Source organism: Eurosta solidaginis, chromosome 1 (genome assembly GCF_040869045.1).
Source record: "Eurosta solidaginis isolate ZX-2024a chromosome 1, ASM4086904v1, whole genome shotgun sequence".
NCBI classification, from domain to species: Eukaryota; Metazoa; Arthropoda; class Insecta; order Diptera; family Tephritidae; genus Eurosta; species Eurosta solidaginis.
Window position 1 is genome coordinate 380791433 of NC_090319.1, and position 21244 is coordinate 380812676.

Here is a 21244-nt window from a genome sequence, read left to right on the forward strand (position 1 = left end):
ACCGTTATGCGAACAAAGTTAATATACTATGCGATCTCTGCTCAGCTGAGTATAATTAGATAGATATGAGAAAAAAAATTTAAAGACGCGTTTCGAACCCACGATCTTACAAATCTATAGGCCGATAAAAAAACATAAAAAGTTTTAAAAAGAGGTTCTTTAAATCGAGGGAAATTTCTCATTAAATTGAAAGATTTAAGAATTTCTCATTTTTGTATAAAACTCTTCATTATTTTAGGGATACTTTTCCTTCGACTTTCCAAACAATTCAATTTTAAGTTTTTTTTATACATTTTTCTTCCATTTTTGAGAAAAGTATTCCTATCACTAAGAACAAAATTTGTTTTAATTTTTAAGAGAATTAATTACTTGTCCAGATTTAGGGAAGGATTTCTGTTGCAAAATATCATATACCTACCAGTTTTCTTATTTTAGAACCCTTTTTTGGGTGTAGTGAGGCGGTGACAATTTTCAACTTCGTATTCTTACCAAAACGGTGTTATAAATAGAAATGTATACATTTTTCAATGTAATTATACCCTCGTGCATACCGCGAAAGGCACACGCTATTACGTTAATTAACACATCGCGCCATTCGGCCTAAAATTCCACTTAACCAAGTAATAATGCGAATACAACAAATAAAACACAAAGAATAATTACGAGCCCGAAAATTGTCATTGCTTGCCACAATTACACAGTATGTACATATGTATGTACATATACATATTTGTGAGTACACATAAACAAGTACACAAACAAACAACAAACGACTAATCTGCTATGTACGTCAATGCCCCCGAGATGCAACTTAATCACATTTCAAATTAATTATGTTCGTGCAAGTCACTCTCTAACAATAACGAAGTGAGGCAATTTAACGCGAAAACCACCCACAAATTCGATTTATAACGACAAAACGGAAACACACATACATATATACATATATATATATATATATATATATATATATATATATATATATATATATATGGTGTTTGTGTATAACTAAAAGCTCGCATATAACTGACAAATAAATATGTAGAAATATAGCGACAAAAAAAAAAAAATAAAAACTGCCAACGTCTGCGCTTCAGCGTCGGTTTGTCATTTCATATCTAAATGACTAGTATTCACAATTAAATCACCTTCATTGCTTTGTCATCAACGCCACTTAACCCATTATATACATACATAGAACAAATAAAAATACAATAACAGACAGTGTTATTAGTAGCTACAATAGTGGGGTTATGGCATGCAACAACACCAACATCAAACGCATAAGCTTACAAACTGATATATACGCGCTATGTTTATTTGTATGTAAGTTTGTACATATATATTGAGCAGATTGTGAATGGAGGCATAAAACGAACGATTGTGCGGCAATATTCATACCCGCATCATTCTATTAAGAGATCGTGCTCGCACGCGATTTATAGCCGGTTAATGGCAGTTGATTTGAGCGGGTGGTATGTATGTATGTATATAAAACCAACAATAACAAGAAAAAAACAACACATATAACAGTTTGAAAATAACAGCAATATAAACAACAATGAGGGTCGAGTTGAAAGTGAAGCTCATCAATGCAATCATTAACGCTTGCTTGTTATTGTTTTAATTTTAATTTCTTAATACTTTTGAAAGAATGTACATTTATATGTATGTATGTTGCTAACAGACAGCAGACAGTCTCTATAAAGCAGTGCTTACCAAAATTAAAACTATGCCTGTGTTGGTGAGAGTACAATCGTCGTAGTGGTAGTGGTTTAGTTGTTGATTAACGTGCAACGAGGCAAAATATATGCAGGCATGTTTGTTAACACTCAAAAACTTGTTCGTAAATATGCTATACAAATAGAATTTTATTGCTTGCGTCTAACAAAAAAATAAAACAAAATATATTGCTAACATTAAATTTTTAAAACGTTCTGCCTATGTGCGTTTGCTTGCAAAATGTTTTTTTAAATGCGCAAATAAACAATGGCCCTTTCGATGTTGCTTCTCTGCATGTTCAGGGGCTATATAATGAAAGAAAATACTAGTCTATGTGAAATGAACGGGAATAGCCATTACACTAATTGAGGACCTCTGCTATAAATTTTATTGTTGAAAGATGGTTAAGTAAGCAAAGTTGACAATAGTGCTCGCATTATCATTATGAGTTCTATTAAATACATTAATATTTACTTAGTGCAATGTTTAAAATTTTTTTGTATATTACCTCGCTTCCAATTTGCGTTGTGCTTCTTTTAATTCTCCCTATAAATTGGCCGGACGTGCTTTACATGACTTGTGCCGACTCCGAACGGCATCTGCAAGGCAGATGAATGTTCACTTAAAGCTTTTGATGGCAGAAATACACTAAGAGTGAAATTGAAAATGATTTTTTCAAAATATTTAATGTCACTTTACCCGTGAATTGAACCCAGAACTCTAGGTAGCGAAGTACACTACTACCACACCATGGTGACCGTTAAAAGATAAACATGATAAATGTATATAGCCAGCTGTGCTTGAGTAAGGTATTCGAGATTATAAATTGAGCCATTTCCGTCCCCTCATCTGTCCGTTAACATGATAAGTTAGAGGAAAATATTCTCTTATGAAATTTGATAAACAGGCTTATCTTGACTCGGAATAGCCTATATTCAAAACGAACGGATTCAAAAATTTCGAAGAATGGAAAAAATTGGTTGATTGATTGATAAATAATGACACTAACTGAGGGGATTGGGATATAACTTTCTTTAAAAAAGAGTTCTTTACGCACAGCATTGCAAGGAACGAGTGCAAATTCAGTGCTGTAGCAAAAGTTGTGTAATAGTGTGAGTAGTAAATCAACTGCTATTCGATTATTCAGCTAACGAAATGTTTTGTCGTATATATTGCTTACGTTGGAAACAATTTCAACATACATTGCTCAGCCTTAATATCATAACGTCCTGAACGAAAAGGACATTATTTTATATGGGAAATATGCTCGAGTAAAGAAAACATAGTTTTCAACTTAAAAAAATTACAAAATTTAGACACGACTTTTGTTACTAGGACATATTTCTGAATTCCACTTCTTCATCAGCTAGCTTTTCGAGAGCTTAGTATTGAGCTCCAACTCTCCAACATTCATACTTCATACTGATGTTAAGGCAGATCCCTCTATCCACTTAGCCATATGAATGCCCCGCTGCACGCGTTGTCTTTAAATATAGCCCTCTTTTAGTTTTCAACTTGTATTCAAGTGTGATTCTCTAATTGGACTCAAATGTAACATTCCAATACTGCATTAAGATAATACAAATAATAAAATGTGCATAAATTATTTCATAAATTATTTTTACTTTATAACGTTTCATTAATGCTACAAACCAATTGTTTATATATCTTCGCAATAGGTAAGCAGCTGTTGGCTTTGCTGGTGCAACATTCCAGAACATTTTTAATTTCAACTTGACCTCAACTCGATATCAACTGGAGAAATGTGCTTGATATAGATATGAGAATTGTAAATTTCTCAAAATATCCCTAAGTTTGGTGAATAATTTAATAACTATGTTAGCGAAATATAGGGGGTTAAGATACTTGGCTTGGATATCATACGTGGTTCCAGGCTCTGGATCAGGGACTGGTATCAGTCTTAGACCGGCCATAGTGACGAATTGTCACACGTGATTGGTTGTCACGTCCTGCACGAGGTGCCCCTGCTTCTACTGATAATGGCGGATCTAGAGAGGACAACTCGATAAAACCCGCACCCCTGAGTCATTGTGCCGAGCTCAGGGGAGGGAGGACCCTGTTAAGGGTCAAGATCGGTACTCAATGGTGACGAACCGGATTGTTAGGGACTTGATTTTGACTATGGATAGGAATTGATGACTTTGGGCTGGTAGGTGCAGTATTCTGCCACCTTAGTAGGTCGGGGTGAAACCCTATCGAAATGGCTGGTAGGCTAATGCTGCACCTGCCCACGTCCCGTTAAAACCGTGGCGGGCCTCAAGGTACGTTCCGGCTCCGTCGCCGTTAAGTTGGTGGTGTAGGTGCGGTTGAAGATTTTCCCGCTTTGCGTCCGGTCTGGCTCTGAACGCATTACTCATAAGGTAATGCGTCAACCCTCGCGTGGCCTCCCTGCGCAGCATAGATAACCACGGGACCGTTGAAGGGCGACTACACAATCGGCTCCGGATAGCGGCCTTGAGGGGGGACTTCTTAGAATGGACACGAAGACGAAGAAAAAGGAGGGTAGGAGTGACGGCGAAAGTCGTCATGGTGCGGGGGACGCGACAGGTGCGGAGAGTGCTCCGAAGCAGGTCGCCGCCAGCCGGGAAAGCTCCCGGCGGGTCAAAAGGGCTGATCAGACGGATCAGCGCAGGGGTTTGGTTTCAAACCCCGTAGGTACGGGTAGTTCGGTTAGTGGAGGGGTGTCGAAACCGACACCCAATGTAGGCCCATATGGGGCTGTGACAGGGAAAGGCAGAGGTCCAACGAATGCGACGGAGCAGCCCAGTACTAGTAAGGAAGCCCTGTCGCGAGGAGCTTTCCCAACGGGAGCCCTGGGGTCGAAGCCTGCCGGGAAAGGTAGGCGATCGACGCCGCGTAGGAAAGCTCTGGGTGATCGGCGCTTAGCTGAGAAGATCTTGGAGCGCTACGGCGGAAGGGATGCAGCTCAGATGTCTGAGAAGCATTCCCGGACGCTGGAGTGGGCCAGGAGCGTCGTAGCTTGCGACGACCACACACCGGTGTCGAACGATGCGGGTGAGCAGCAGGGTTTGGGGGCTATGAAGCGGCAAAGGTCGGATGAGCGGAATGCCTCAACGACAAAAAGGGCCCGAGGAGGTGGGGACGCAATTTCGTTTAGCGAAATCGCTAAACGTGCAGGCTCCATCACCCTCGGGGTCCTGGATAGGAGTAGGGAGGATGGTGCCATCTCCCGAGAGGAGTGGCCGTGGGTCGCCAGCGCCATATCGGCGGCCTATATGACCGCTGTTATGGAGAGCCCAGGTACGCGGCCATGCTTCGAATACTCGGGGTGGTATCATGGTTTTAGACTGATTACTTGTGCTGACGAGCGGTCGGCCTGTATCTTTAAGAAAATAATTTCTTTGGTAGGGGAGGTCTGGAGGGGGGCCAGACTCGAGGCCGTGGAACGGAGGGATCTCACCCTTCGACCGAGGGCTCGGGTGTGGTTGCCTGCCGGGCCATCTCAGCCGGAGAAAATAATCGAACTAATGCGTTACTGCAACCCGAACCTTCCGACGCATAACTGGAGGGTCCTCAGAGTAGAGGAGGCTGTTGGGCCACGTCGGCAAGTGCTGATTCTGCTAAACGCAGAGTCCACCGGTCCTCTCTCTGACACGAGGGGAGTTATCTCCTATGGCCTCGAGCGTGTGGTTCTTAAAATCTACCACGCCGATTCCAGGGGGGATGGTTCCTCTCCCACAGAGACTGTTCGGGAGGTGGAGGCGTCCGCAGGGGAGCCAGTACCCATGGTTGTGGATGCTGACTCCGCTAATTTGGACAGCGAAAGCACTGTTGACGTCCCGTCAATAGCGGGATCTGTCATCAGTGCTAGTCGTCTGGATGATAGGGCCGAGGAGGAGCTCCTGGCCTCCGAGGGCGAATCATCGATGGCGGGATCCGTCATCAGTGTAAGTCGTCTGTTGGGGGAGGAGGAGGACCTCCTAGTCTCCGAGGGCGAAGCCGCCAAGGATGGGGTGCAGAAGAAGAAGAGTGGTGTTGATGGAAATCCGTCAAATCAATCTTCAGCATTCTAAGGCGGCTTCCGCAAACTTGTTGCTCTGTCTTGAGAAAGGCGGAGTGGATATTGTCCTTGTCCAGGAGCCGTGGCTGAGTAGTAACGGCGGAAAAATTTCTGGATTAAGGACGGGAAAATTCAACACCTTGGTGCATGGGGAGGCAGGTAGGCCTAGATCCTGTGTGCTTATTAAAAAGGAATTTAAAGCTTTTATTCTCTCTAATTTCAGCAATGCTGACGTAACCACGGTCTGCCTCGAGCGAGGCAGTAGCGAATTGTGGGTGGTCTCAGCGTATATGCCCCATGGGGACGTAACGGGACCACCGCCTGTGATACTGGGCGAAATCACCGCTGAAGCAAGGCGGAGAGGTGTTGGCGTAATCATAGGTGCCGATGCTAATGCACACCATAGCATATGGGGGAGCTCGGATACGAACACCAGAGGTGAGTCTTTATTTACTTTTATTGTAGATGAGGGACTTTGTATATGTAATAGGGGGAATGACCCGACTTTTATTACTGCGGTAAGGGAGGAGGTCTTGGACCTCACCCTGGTTAGCAGAGAACTGGAAGATCGGATATCTGGATGGAGGGTTCTCAACGAGCACTCTTTCTCTGATCACCGATATATTCAGTTCTCGGTGAATGAAGAACGTCCCGGTAAAATATCTTTTAGGAACCCTAAAAGTACCAACTGGGACTTGTATTGTAGGAAGTTGGGAGAGCTATTGCCTGAGGCGCCTATCGCTGGTTCGGACCTGTCCGAATCTGAAATAGACGATCTGGTGGAAAACTTCACCTTGGCAGGCAATAGCGCCTTTCAACAGTCCTGCCCACTGAAAACTTACAGGGGGAAGGGCAAGCCGCCCTGGTGGTCTGATTCCCTTGACGACCTAAGAGCGTCCAGTAGGCGGCTCTTTAATAGAGCCAGGAGGAGTAGACTACCCTCGGACTGGGAGCTCTATAAGGTGAGTCTGGGGATTTATAAATATGAAATAAGGTTAGCCAAGCGGGATTCATGGCGAAGCTTCTGTGAAAACGTGGAGGGCTACAATGAATCCGCGAGGCTTAGAAAAATACTCTCTAGGAATCCCGCCCCTCGGGGGTATCTGAGAGATGATGGTGGGGACTGGTCGATGAGTAGCGAAGAGTCCCTGAGACTTTTACTGGACAATCATTTTCCCGATGTCCCAGTTGCGCAGGGATCTTCGCTTGCGTGGTCGGCGGTTGCTGGCCATGCAGAAATGCCTGCCATCCCACTACGGAAAAGTCAAATATCCTGGGCTATAAATTCGTTCAAGCCCTATAAGTCACCCGGTCCGGATGGCATCATTCCTGCGCAACTTCAAAGGTCTTTAGGGATTTCCTGCCGCTGGTTGGCCATCATCTACACTAACTGCCTCAGGCTTAACTATATCCCTAGGTCGTGGCACACGGTTAGGGTCATCTTCATTCCGAAGGCCGGCAGGGGCTCTCATGTAACACCTAAGGATTTCAGGCCAATCAGTCTCTCGTCGTTTCTTCTTAAGACGCTTGAGCGGCTGATTGACCTGTACCTACGAGAAAGGATACCTGGGGGGTTACTGTCGGCTTCACAGCATGCGTACTGCAAAGGCAGATCGACGGAAACGGCTCTCCATTCGATTGTAAAGCAAATAGAGGGGTCTCTAGAACATAAAGAATATGCTCTGGGTGCCTTTCTAGACATCGAGGGGGCTTTTAACAATGTTCTACCGGGGGCAATCGAAAGAGCTCTGGTGGGTTTAGGAGTCGAAGCGGCTCTGGTTGAATTTATTAGCAAACTTCTATGCGGCAGAATTGTCGCAGCGGAGTGGGGAGGAGCCATAATAAGGAGGAAGGTGTGCAGGGGCACGCCACAGGGAGGTGTCCTATCTCCTCTGCTCTGGGTTGTGGTAGTCAACGAGCTTCTTGTGGAGCTGGAAGCCAATGGCTGTCGGGTGGTTGCCTATGCAGATGACCTCGCTATCCTAGTCAGGGGCAAATTTCTGGGCACCCTGCGCGATGTTCTGCAGGGATACCTGGATACTGTGGCTAGGTGGGCTGAATCATGTGGAGTGGCGGTCAACCCGGGAAAAACAGAATTGGTTCTTTTGACAAGGAGATATAAGATACCCGACTTCAGAACTCCTTCGATTGGAGGGGTACCGTTGGTACTTACTGACAGGGTTAAATATTTGGGAATTGTTCTGGACAAGAAGCTGTCCTGGAGGCCCAATGTGGAAGATAGGGCCAGGAAGGCCGCGGTTGCCTTGTACTGCTGCAGGGGGGCTATCGGAAAGAGATGGGGGCTCTCGCCAGGAGTAGTACACTGGCTTTATGAGATGGTTGTCAAACCGATTCTGCTATATGGGGTGCTGGTCTGGTGGAAAGCACTGGACACGGCGAGCACCTCCAAAATGCTAGTGTCAGTGCAACGGACGGCGCTTATCGGCATCAGTGGCGCTATGAGAACAACACCTACCTTGGCACTGAATGTCATGCTGAATATACATCCAGTAGATATTGCGGGAAAGGCAGCCGCGGCCCGGTCGTTGGTCAGGCTTCGTGATATGGGTTATATGCTTTCTGATTTCGGACACTCTAGCCTTCTTACTAGTTTCGACTTTATCCCGGACAGGACGGACTATTGCATGCCGGTGGCCGCTCCCTATACAACCTTCACCCCAGTCATTCCCCCGAGGGAGGAGTGGAGAAGAGGAATTATCTGGGGCATGGGACCGGTTAACTTGTTCACGGATGGGTCGAAGTTGGACGGAAAGGTTGGCGGGGGGGTCTTTTGTCAAGAGCTAAATGTAAGCCGCAAGTTTAAGTTGGCTGATCACTGCAGTGTATTCCAAGCGGAAGTTGCTGCGATTAAGGATGCGGTGGATGAAATGCTATCCAGCGCTACTACGGTTAGGGAATTTAACATCTACTCTGATAGCCAAGCGGCTATAAAGGCCTTGAGCTCAACTACAGTGCGATCGAGGGTGGTCTGGGAGTGCCTGACCACACTTGCGATTGCATCGAATTATTTTACAATTAAGATTATCTGGGTCCCGGGCCATAGTGATATTCCGGGTAACTGTCAAGCGGATCTCTTAGCCCGAATCGGTACAACTGAACCGGATGAAGATGGCTGTAGGGATTTCGGGATTCCGCTAGCCACCTGTGGATTGCTCTTCCATAGCTGGGCCTCGAGTCAGCTCAGCAAACGTTGGGCGGACACTACGTCTTGTAGGATATCAAGATCTTTCTGGCCGAAAGTGGATGGCAGGAGGTCTGCTGAAATAATTGGGTTCACTAAGGCTCACCTATCAATGGTCATTGGGGTTTTGACAGGGCACTGTCCCATGGGTATCCATGCGGTACGTCTCAATATATTGGAAACTCCATCCTGCTGCAGCTGTATGGAGGATGATGAGGTGGAATCACCAAATCACTTTATGCTTGACTGCCCAGCTTTTGCCAGAACTAGGCGAAAGTATTTTGGTCGTGACTCACTTGGATCTCCCGAGGAGCTATCCAAGGTTGAGATCGGGATCATTCGGAACTTTATCGTTGCTACCCAACGATTCTCTAAGTAGTTATATCTACGTCATCGTTAGTTTAGTTTATTATATGTGGTATCACAACGGACCGTCATGTTGTCCAAGTGAGCTTCCTCTCATCAGGGAAGCTACCACCCAACCTGACCTGACCTAGCGAAATATAAAGTTCACCAAACATTTCAAAGGTTGGATAATAATGTTCGATATCAACTTCAGAACTATGAGGCTGGAGAGTAATTCGATTATGATGCTGGATATCAACTTGTAAACTATATACTTCTAGAAGGTTTGGTAAAAAATTTTTTTTTTCAATTTAAATAAATAAATTAACGCCCTGTTGTGGTGGTAGCGTGCTCCGCCTATCACACCGAAGATCCGGACAAGTAACATCGAAAGTTTAGACATTTTTTCTCTATTAGAAAAAGTTTTACTAATCGGGGTCGCCCCTCGGCAGTGAATTGACAAACACTCCGAGCGCATTTCTGCCATGAAAAGCTTCTCAGTGGAAACTCATCTGTCTTGCAGATGCTGTTCGGTTTCGGCATAAAACATATAGGTCCCGTCCCGCCAATTTGTAGGAAACATTAAAAGAAGCACAACGCAAATTGGAAGGGAAGTTCGGCCTAAAATCTCCACGGATGTTGTCGCGCCTTGAATTTTTTAGTAATTTTATTTTAGTTCCATTCGTTTAATTATTCCTTATGTAAAGGCCTCCCATTAAACTTTCGTTTTTTCATTACTAATTGTTTCCCATTTAAGTACATGTAATTTTGTCTCGTTCCATTTCAAATCGTTTCATAATGTGTCCGTTCCGCCGCTTCATCTATTTTCGTTCCATTTCATTTCACTAAATTCTGTTTCATTTCGTCTCATTTTACTTCATTATCTCAATTCTTAAGCTTTTTTTGTTTTCTTATTTTATGAATAATTTAATTTGATACACTGCTTCCTTATAAGTTTTTTCTTAATGTGTTACATTACTTACGAACTATATATTTATTTTAGCACTGCTACCATAACTTGGTCTATTAAAATTCTAATTTGGCGCCAGAATGATGTTCAAATTAATTTGACGTTTTATTTAATTAAATTGTTTGCAGCATTCACATTAGCTTTCTCCTTCTCTAAAAGCTTGCTAATTAAAACAAAATATTTTGCTGTCTACGTACATATGTACATATATACATACATAATTGTTTATAGTTTTATTTATTAGATTAATGCTATTAGTAAAATATATAAAATATGAGCAGAAAACCTGTTACGAAAATAAATACAAATTGACAAAAATATCAAAAATCACAAAAATGCGAAATTAGTGCGCAAAAGTCGTCCAGCTACTCAAATTATGCTAATGACTTTCATACGCGCTCGATTAATGGGTCCCACAAAACAAAATAGCAATAACAGAAAAAAATGTATGTAGGTATGACTTTGCAATGATGACGAAATACCGAACTGCTAAAAATCCCACATTCGTCATTTACGTATATACAAAAAGGCAAAGAAAAGCACGAATACACATTAAATTATACTGTATCAAAAAGTTGACACACACACGCACACTCATGCTTGATGAGTGAATAATTTGTACTGCTTGATTGCTTTATGCACTCACTTACTCATCATCGTGTACGTACATGACTCGGAAGGCACGAGTGCTTCCGTTGGCAAATGGACTGAGTTGAATGGAGTGGAGTGAAGCAGAGTGCCATAGCGCTGTGTACAAAAAGTTGCATACAAGAGGTGGTGAAACATAAACAACAAAAACCATACGTTGTGCTGCAAGTAGTCAAAGATATCAACACCAACACTTAATTAAAATTGTTTGGACGCTTAATTGCTTCGCTCACAACGTACACCACATACATAGTATGTATGTATATCGTATGGCACATATTGCGAGACGAGTAATTATAGGTAAGTAGTTATAAAATATACTCATGAGCATGTATTTATTGTTGTTGTAATGCCAAAACCGCACTGACAACCATATACATACTTCAATTTGTTGGCTTTTGATGTTAATCACTTATTAGCACTAAAGCACGAAGTTCATAACAAATTAAGCTTCCAACACCAAAAAAAAATATTTTTTTTTTCAAATTTTAAAAATTTATTCACACTCACTTGAATCATCATCAACTGTTTAATTCAACTGAATTTAATTATTATTAACTATGCTTTCATGATTGTTATTTTTCACATTATTATTTTATTGCTTATGTTCTATTTTTGTTGTACTCATGCAATTATCGCCATTTACGCGCACGCGGCAATTATCAATAAAAACACGCCGACAAATAAAGTTCAAGTGACACAACAATAACTAATGAGCAAACTCTGCTGCTATTCGAACAAACGAATGAATGAATGAGTGAACGAACGAACATTGAAACGATGAGCTTCCAAGCAATTTTGTGATACTTAAATACGAACTCGTACTGCGTCGTGCAACCATTTAACAACGACTGAATGTGGCAATTAAATATCTAGATACATTTTACCCAAACTGTTTTATGGTCGTCAGCACAATCGGCGCTGCCAACGCCATGCCAATTGCCATTGCCACTGTTGCTATCGCTGTACAGTGGGTCGAAAGTGCTAAAAGGCGCTATGAATTCGGAGAAGAAACGTTCTCAGCTATTGCTTAAATTTTTTTATGTTCCTTATAGAGATCAGCCAGTTTAACTTACGGGGATAAATAATTTGAAACCAAATAAAAAATATGCGACCAAAATATTGTAGCGAATTTTCGAAAACTCATTTGATGGCTTATTCAAAATCTGGGAAATAATCAAAAACAGCAAAAAAGGAGGAAGACAAATTTTCCACGCGAACAACGAACTGCGCTAGTTTTCCACGCGAGCATGACCGAAGCTGCTCTTTTATGGGTATGTGATACGTGCCAGTCTTTCATGGCATCGACGATATATTAGCTGTTTTTTCTTACGCGCATATACATATGCACCTAAACTTTTTATGGACTGCTAAGTGTATGTACATATGTATTAGTAGTAAAAAATGTTTGTCTCCACTATTCTCCACTTTTAATTTTGGTATGCGTCAATCGCGGCCGCCGTGGTGTGGTGGCAGCGTGCTCCGCCTAACACACCGAAGAGCTTGGCTTCACGCCCCGGCCAAAACAACATTAGAATTTTAGAAACAAGTTTTTTCAATTAGAAGCGGGGTTGCTCGGCAGCGTTTGGCAAGCACTCCGAGTGTAATTCTGCCATGAAAAGCTCTCAGTGAAAACTCATCTGCCTTGCAGATGCCGTTCGGAGTCGGCATAAAACAAGTAGGTCCCGCCCCGCCCATTTGTATGAAAAATTAAAAGGAGCAGGACGCAAATTGAAAGAGAAGATCGGCCTTAAATCCCTTCGGAGGTTATCGCGCTTTTCATTTATTATTATTTTTTTTAATCGCGTTATATTTCGACGCTAGTCTTCTACGAAAATAATGAACTGTTCTAGTTTTCTACGGGGAAAATTATGGGTGTCAGTCTTTCATGAGAGCGCCAATTGAGAAAATACAAAATTAATTTATAATTTTGACACTTGATGACTTAATTAACAGTTTATAAGATCTGCTTTGGGATCTAAAGGTTAAGATTGATTTTATATGAAAAATATAGTCCGATTCCAACCAAATTTTTAATTTGCCCAACATTTCAAAAGTCGCATATTTTTAGTTTCAAAAAATCTCTTAAAACGAACTATGGACCGAAGAGACCTAAAACTTTAACTATAGATCATAACAATTTTGTCTTATTCAAGTTACATAACTTTATTTTTACAAATTTCGGCCACAACATGGTAGCGGTTGTCGTGGCACCGCTAACTTCTTCAAAATTGCATACAGACTAATATAAGAGCACATATACCAAAATGGCATTAATTTAAACAAAATTTTTCGCTTACTAAAAAAAAAATAAATAAATGTAAGGCGCGATAACCTCCGAAGAGATCTAAGGCCGAGCTTCTCTTCCAATTTGCGTCGTGCTCCTCTTGATTTTCCCTACAAATTGGCCGGACGGGACCTACATGTTGTATACCGACTCCGAACGGGATCTGCAAGGCAGATGAGTTTTCACTGAGAGCTTTTCATGGCATAAATACACCCGGAGCGCTTGCCAGACACTGCCGAGGGGCGACCCCGCTTAGAACAATTTTCTTCTAATTTAAAAACCTTATTTCTAAAATTTTGATATTGCTTTGCCCGGGGTTTGAACCCAGGGCATACGGTGTGGTAGGCGGAGCACGCTACCATCACACCACGGTGGCCGCCGCTTTCGCTTACTGGCTAACTGAAAAAATCAGTCACAGCTGTGTTTGAGATAACCGGCCTTAAAATTTTTAAAGTACACTGGACCCTGTAGTTGCTTGGTTAAGAAATGTCGATATTACGACTGAATGTTGGATATTGCAGTGTAAATTGATATTTTCTGGCAAGATTAACATTCAGAGATATCGAATTGCGCACTTACCCTATTTCGAGAAAAAATTTACTTTTCGGTTATGTGAGGAAGCCATAGAAATACATACACAGACCCGGATTTAGAAGAAAATTGTTAAAATGTATAAAACACATAAACATAAATTTCTTATTTGTAACATGAGTTTTATTTTAGTCCGTTTTCCTTGATTTGTGTAGTTTGTTTAATAGTTCAGGAACCATTTAGCAAGTCACATTATATAAGCTACCCAATTTGCTGAGCATATGATATATGCGACTTTGATTTTCTAAATAAATGGATAAATTTTATCCAAAAGATTTTGTTTTGAGGGCAGAATCTCTCTAAAAGTCGAATAGCCCAATCAAAAATGTTATAGTAAATCAATATTAAAGTAATAATCTGAATTCCCAGCCCATTGCTGGAAAGTTACTTGTTTAGTTCTGAGGATATAGCCACATGCTCCAGCATTTTCATGGATATGAGGCTTCTGTATGTATTAAAAGTAGCTTTTCGTTAGAAAAAATTTTTAAAATTCTAGGTGTTATCCTTTTAGCGTTTTCCATGACTTCTACCACTTTTTTCCGCATCTTCGTAAGTCTATGAATTGCTCCTTCTTTACGCGTATTTAGCATTAAATCAAGGCTCTTCGAAACTTAAACTGTTACTGTGATAGTAAGAGTTCTATGATCGTAGTGGTTTACTCGTTGATCAAAGAGCAATGAAGCACGGCGATTGCCGCATTAATTGCTTATATTTAAGAAATATTTTGCAAATTTGCTATGAATATATGATTTTTATAACATGAGAGTAACACATTCAATAAACGAAATCGCGAAGCAGTCCGTGTGAATCGAATCTGCACAATTGTGTTTTGAAGTGAAGAGCCCTGCTTTAAATCGCAAATAAGCAGACTGTAATAATGGACATCGAAACTGAATTTCAATCGTAATTTTTTTATCGAGTTTCCTTAAAGAAAAGAAGTAATTTTTTTTCTCAAATCTGTACTCGATAGCTTTCATCAAGTTTTTTTCTTGATTTTTAACACAACTCTATGTTCTATGCTTTAGTTAAGTTTTATATTGGAAACTATAAAATCAGCTCAAATCTTAAAATTTTACATGACTACAACAGTCTAGTGAATTACCCAATTGAATATAAAAATGTATGAGAAGTTGACGATTTACAGGATACTGGTTATTTAGACAGAAGCCATTTAAATGAACACTTTGATTAATTTACCAGAAAATTCGAGATCGAATAAAGGCTAGGGCTTATTTTTTGTCGATTTCTTTTAAGGTTCATATATTACGAGTTGTTGTTTCTTTCCGAGAGGAATTTTTTTGATGTAAAAACCATAAACAAAATTATTTGAAGCTAAAGATTATTTGCAGACAGAAATGTATCTCTCTTTAAATAACAATTAATATTATATCATTTTATTTGGTTGAGAGGTTTTCCGGAGTTCTGGTAAATATCAAACATGTAAGCTACAATTATCAATATGTTGTTATACATAGAAGAGGACTTATTTGAGAATTCAATTCTTAATATTATTTAGTTTGCTTGCTTCATTTAAAATTTTTTAATTATATGAATATTCGATATTTGGCCCCATTGCAGTCTATTTGTATCACTCGCAGTGTTGCTGAGATACTGTGTTCTTATTGCTGTGTTCTTCATCGTTGCTTGTATCGGTAATATTATGCCATTTAACAACGTTCTACTCGACTCATGGCAATTGCTCCATACTACAAGCACACACATGCATACATATGTATACCAATTCACAAACGTAGTAAACGGCAATTCTTTGATATCATTGTGTTGTTGTTATTGCTGTTTCAGCTGTTACTGTTGCTGCCATCATTACTTGTTGGCGCTGTTATCGTCTGACTTTGCTTGCTTGTCATACACCGTTACCGCCACCAGCACTACTTCACTCCACAATCTTTCATTTACTCACTCACTCACTCACTCACTTATTTGCTCATAATTCAATGTGAGCGATATGCGCGCGTCTTTGCTTATTTAATTGTCTCATGTGTTTATATGTAACTATGTTTGTGTTCATGTGTGTTACCCGTATGCGAGAGTGTGTTTGCCCCCATAAAAATATTATAATGATTGCAATTATAAGTTTTAATAGATTGCCCTCACTCACCACTTTTTTGTTGCTTTGTTTACTTTCAATATTTTTGTTCTTCGTATTGTACTGTTGTAGTTGTTGTTTCGCATAAATTGCGCTCTATAAATTTTGATATTACTACTACCGGCCAGCACACTTTCGTTGCTGAAAAGCGTTCAATTGAATTTAGAATGAGCAGCACCCATTTATTTTTTGAGCAAATACCTTAAATACTTTTAGCAACATTTCAATTTGCTTTGCAACATTATTGCTCAACATATGTTTACAAGCCAATTGAATGTTGATTATTGTATTGCTTTATGTGTGTGTATGTATCGCAATGTTTATGTGAGTATGTACAAGAGTGTTTGTCCTTTTTTATTGTCAGCTTAAGCTGTTGTTGTTGCAATTCTTTCTTTTCGTTATTGTATTATCGCTCAATTGTCTCCATTATGGCTGTGCTTTTTTGTTGGCTGCCTGCTTTTTCATGTGCCTGAGTGTGTGTGCGTGCGCGCGCATTGCGCCGTGTTGATTCAATTTAGCCTTTCGTTTTTATTCCTTTTACATTTAATGCTTCACCTTCACTTTTTTATGTCTGTTTCAATTATGTTAAATGAATTATGTGCTCTTTCGTATCCAAGGTTGCCATTTCTTCTTAAATAATGTGAAAAATTGTTTTAGAGAGTGTTTTCTTCCAACTTTTCTCTTAAAACATTGGAAAATAAAAATTTTTGGTTAATATTTTAATGCAAAGCCTTTGAACAGTTTCGTCTCTGTGATAATTTTTCTCACTTCCATATGAAATTAAAAAAAAAAAATTGAAATTAATTTTAAATGCTTGAAAAAAATTTTACGATCTCTGCTAGTTGTAATCACGAGTAAAATATATATAAGTCGCTTTGCTTCGTTATCGCCATAAGAAGATCGCGAGAAAAAATTGGTGTAATGTTTAAAAAATAGTTTAACTAAAACCCTGGGCAAGCAATACAAGATTGCAAAACTAATGGTAAGAGGAGCACTTAGCTGGCATTGGATTTCCATATTCGCCTTACAGCTTCAGGCTCAGTCACCAGGCTTAGGGACTCTATAAGCTGCAAAGAAAAACTGTATGGTCATAGTGGTATACTAAATATTAGGCCGGGTCGATTTGTGGGGAGGCAAAAAAATCGCCCATTGCTCAGTGAAAATCATATTCTAGGGATCAAAATAAGAAACTTTGCCGAAGGAACCATACCTCTAAAACGAATTCTGATGTCCCCCTCTTTGGGTCGTATGGGCAAATTTTGAAAAATCCCACTTTGAAATGCCTATGTTTTTTCTTTTTGGAGTTTATTTTTCTCTTTAGAAATTTCTTTAGTCAGAACATATGTAAATGAAAAAATGAATTTAACTTAGCAATAGAAAAGAAATTAAAAAAAATTATTAGAAATTAGCGTTTTTACAACCCCCTTTTAAAACCAAGGCATCACTGTGATGCATTTGCATGTCGTAAACATAGTTGTGTGGGTTTTTTATTCAACCGTTTTAAAAAATGAAGATATCACTGTGACACAATTGCAGATCGTAAAATTGCTTGTGTTGTTTTTTTTAAGCCATCACAAGACACAGCAGGTAGAATTGAAATTGCCACTACCTAAAGTTTGACCCAAAGGGGGGGGGGGGACATCAGAATTCGTTTTAGAGGTATGGTTCCTTCGGCAAAGTTTCTTATTTTGATCGCTACAATACGATTTTCACAGAGCAATGAGCGATTTTTAATTCGACCCGCCCTAATAAATATGCTCATCATCAACAACAATCTTTCATCCACATTGCACCCTTCAAGGTGAGTTTTTCTCAAGAATGGATTGATAAGCTGATATAGTTCACATGGAGGGCATCACCTCACTCTACACTGACGGACCAGAAAAAAACTGCGATGTTCGTGCGGGCGTTTTTTCCGAGTAGCTAAAAGTCGAAATCCCCATCCGTCTTCCAAACATAGTCGGCATCTTACAAGCAGAGCTGCTAGGTATAGAGAAAGTTGGAAGCGATATGTATATATCGGAGGGCCAAGCTGCACTCAAAGCGCTAGATTCACGATATATACGCTATCTAATGCCGTTGGTAACTATGAGGGGATCTTACGCGAAGCAGTAAACTTTATTATGCCCGTCGCACTCACTTGACTAAACGGTCATGGGAACATTGAGAGCAATGAAATAGCATATGAACTGGCAAAGACCGGTGCATTGACAAATTTCATCAATAAATATTGGCAGACTTACCGCAATTCGCAATGGTACTCTACGGGCACCTGTCAAATCACCAAGAAAACTTTGTCTGACTACAATCAGAAAAAAACAGAGTTTCTATGGAATATGTCTAGTAGGAAAAAGATATTCAGCATCTCATACACAATTATAGGACAGTGGCTATTTAGCCTACAGTGGTTAAAGAATAGGAATGAGGGCGATTGTTATGAGAAACTCACCCACATCCTCTGTGAGTGTCAAGCTCTAGCGAACTTAAGGGAGCTTTATGATGCCCGATCTAGGGGTGGTGTAAAATGCTCCATAAAGGACATCGTCAGGTATATTGCTCTAACCAAATAGGTTTAGTCAACACACACAGGGTATATTAAGTTATTGTGTCCAGGAGAATGTACATTAAAATGGTGCCTAGAGTTCTACATGGGTCCATTCTCTTCGGCCGGACGGTGGCAAAGCCTGGACAGATTAGCACGTTGTAAAATTTTATACCTTTCATGAAATTGAAATGGTATATTAAGTTTAGCACGAATTTCAATATGGTAAATCCTTGAAAAAATAAGAGATAGACCCACCAATAAGCAAACCGAAATAAACAGTATGACGAGCTGAGTTGATTAATCAATTGTTGGAACCGACCGGATCGGACTACTATAGCGTACATATATCACCCATACTATCGATTATCCGAAAAAGAAGGTGTTGTCATTTATTACTCGTTTTAGCAACTAGAAGATTGAAATCTCAAAGAAGATCGGTCATACATATATTACATTTCCAATACAACCGATTGTTCATATGAGAGGTTTTTCTCGATTTCTTCCTCATGTACAGGACGTTTATATATATGCCATACGTTATTGACTAAAAAAATCCTCAAGATATATGCTTTATGCTTTGCTTGTAATTTAAAAATATTACCAAAAGCCTTCTCTAGCGTTGCAAGGTCTCTCTCTCTGGGAGCACCATAAAGGCCTCACTTCCATTTCCCGTGGTAGATAACACCAACCATAGGAAGTTACCTTTGGCCAATTGCCGAGCCCACTGAGTATATTTAATTTACAAAATATGTATATTAAATGTGGCACAAAAAAAAAAAACAAAATCAAGTGAGGATCTGCCTAAAATTTCTGAACATTATTAATTTTTTTTGTTATAAAACATTCAAATTCTTATCGAGTGCACCTTTTATCTCAAAATTTTAAAATTTCCACATTAATGCTTGTAGTATGAAGGCTACAATAATTTCAAATCGTCAATTCCCATTCCCGACTAAAAATTTCTACTTTGGTAGCTCTATCTATAAGGTGCCAGAGGATACGTCGCTGAGAGCATTTGAATACATGTGAGTGTATCTCACTCGTTCACGCACAGCCGAGAGAACATCAGGTGCCTCTCGTACACTTCCTGCCACAACGCCAGAGCACACTTCTGCCTACATGCAACATTTTGTTGAGTATCCAAGCTAAGCTTCCCTTTATAAACATCTTTACTTTTTTATATACAATTTACTGCTGTTGCTTTGCTGTTGTTTTTGTATATGCTCCCATCGACGAAGCCATTTAACGATGCGCTGCGCATTACTAGAATTTCCAACAGTCCAATAATGGATTATAGAGCAGTTAACAGACTGTTGCATAGCTTTTATCGTCAACTCATTCCTGCTGCCGTTGCCTCATTTGATTCTGTTCATTCTTGTATTGCCCCAACTACCGCCAATGCACTCATGTACGGTTGCTTCTGAATATTTTTCCGCTTGATTTATGGCTTTTGTTACTTGTTGTATGATTGCGTTCCTTTTGAATGAAACTGAAATTTTTATACTTTATGTTCGTATGTCATATTGTGGGTGCATATGTGCGCGCATTTGTGACTCCTCAAATTACTCAGATATTTTCAGTCATAACTCATGAGTATTTGTGGAGTTTTTGTTATTCGTTGTTCATATAATGTAGGTATATACTTTAGGGTGTGCATATTGTAGATTCATTTATTTTGAGTCTATCTTAAAATGGAACACCCTATAGAAAAAGGGTGTTTTTGTTTAGAATGCGGTTCTCTATGCTGTTTCTATGGCTTAGATAGATTAGAGAGGGTATGGTCGGTAGAGGGTGAAATATCGAAATTTGCAGAAATTAGGGTGGTCTCGAAAAAAAAAAACCAAACAAAAAAACTACATACGATAAGCCTCGGACCCATTCTCTACTGTCTACAACATATTCACTTAAAGTTTGAAAAGAAAAGTAAAATTATTATAAATTATCAGGGCTACTCAACCCCTATACACTTGTGGCACTTTTGTTTTGTTTTGCCCTGAATCATAGGCATAGATACAAATTCACACTTTGAATATGAAAAAAAATTTTCATAGTACTCCCATATGCCCTCACATATAATTTGGAATCATACGAAAATGCTCGAATTTCTTATGAAATTGCCAAGAAAAAGCACTTCCGTATGAAGCTCAGGCACTTGTGTATAATAAAAAAATTTACACTAACAATTTGACAACTAAAAATTTTTCAAAAATATTAAAGCACTAAAAAAAAGTTGTAATCAAAATTGATTCATAAATAAAATTAAAATAGATAATTGACCGCGGAGCTGAAATATATGGGGCATATGAATGAAGCATATAAGCGAAACTGTATCAAAAGAAGAGGAGCCTATTCTAACTTCATATGATATTAGTTAATTACCCTCAAGGGAAGTAAGTAACTAGTGATACAAAATTCTGGTTCAGAACTAGACCTAGAGTGCCAAATGAGCTAGATATTCATATTAAAATCAACGAGCTGCGGCTACATATAAGTATGCCTCTTTCAATTTTCTTTCCACAATTCCACCAGTACGTAACTTTCGAAAAAATACCAAAAATAAATTTGAATATACATAGTTAGCTACTAGTGGAAAGTTAAAGCAGCGGGGATAATTTCCACTGCCTAGGACATCGCCATGTTAAATTCGCCAATAGAAAACATGTAAAAGAGATAGATGGCGAACTATTAGTGGTTCAGTATGCAGTAGAAATGCACTAATTTTGAACCAGAGATTCTACCCCGTAGTTTCTGTGACTTCTGTGACTGAGTGATATCAAGTATAGCA

The 21244-nt window shown here is 39.8% G+C and overlaps 1 protein-coding gene across 6 annotated transcripts in view; it reads right to left on the reverse strand.

Annotated features, from left to right (window-relative positions):
- Nucleotides 1–16065, reverse strand: part of NK7.1 — a 231008-nt gene extending 214943 nt beyond the window's left edge. For 2 of the 6 annotated variants that reach the window (XM_067763242.1, XM_067763236.1), the window contains exon 1: nucleotides 15927–16065. The gene's annotated coding sequence lies outside the window, so the exon portion shown is untranslated. Of the gene's footprint in view, nucleotides 1–10931; nucleotides 11074–11311; nucleotides 11762–15926 lie in introns of those variants that run through there. The other 4 variants (XM_067763241.1, XM_067763234.1, XM_067763235.1 and 1 more) reach the window with 3 other exon arrangements.
- Nucleotides 16066–21244: the final 5179 nt, after the last annotated feature.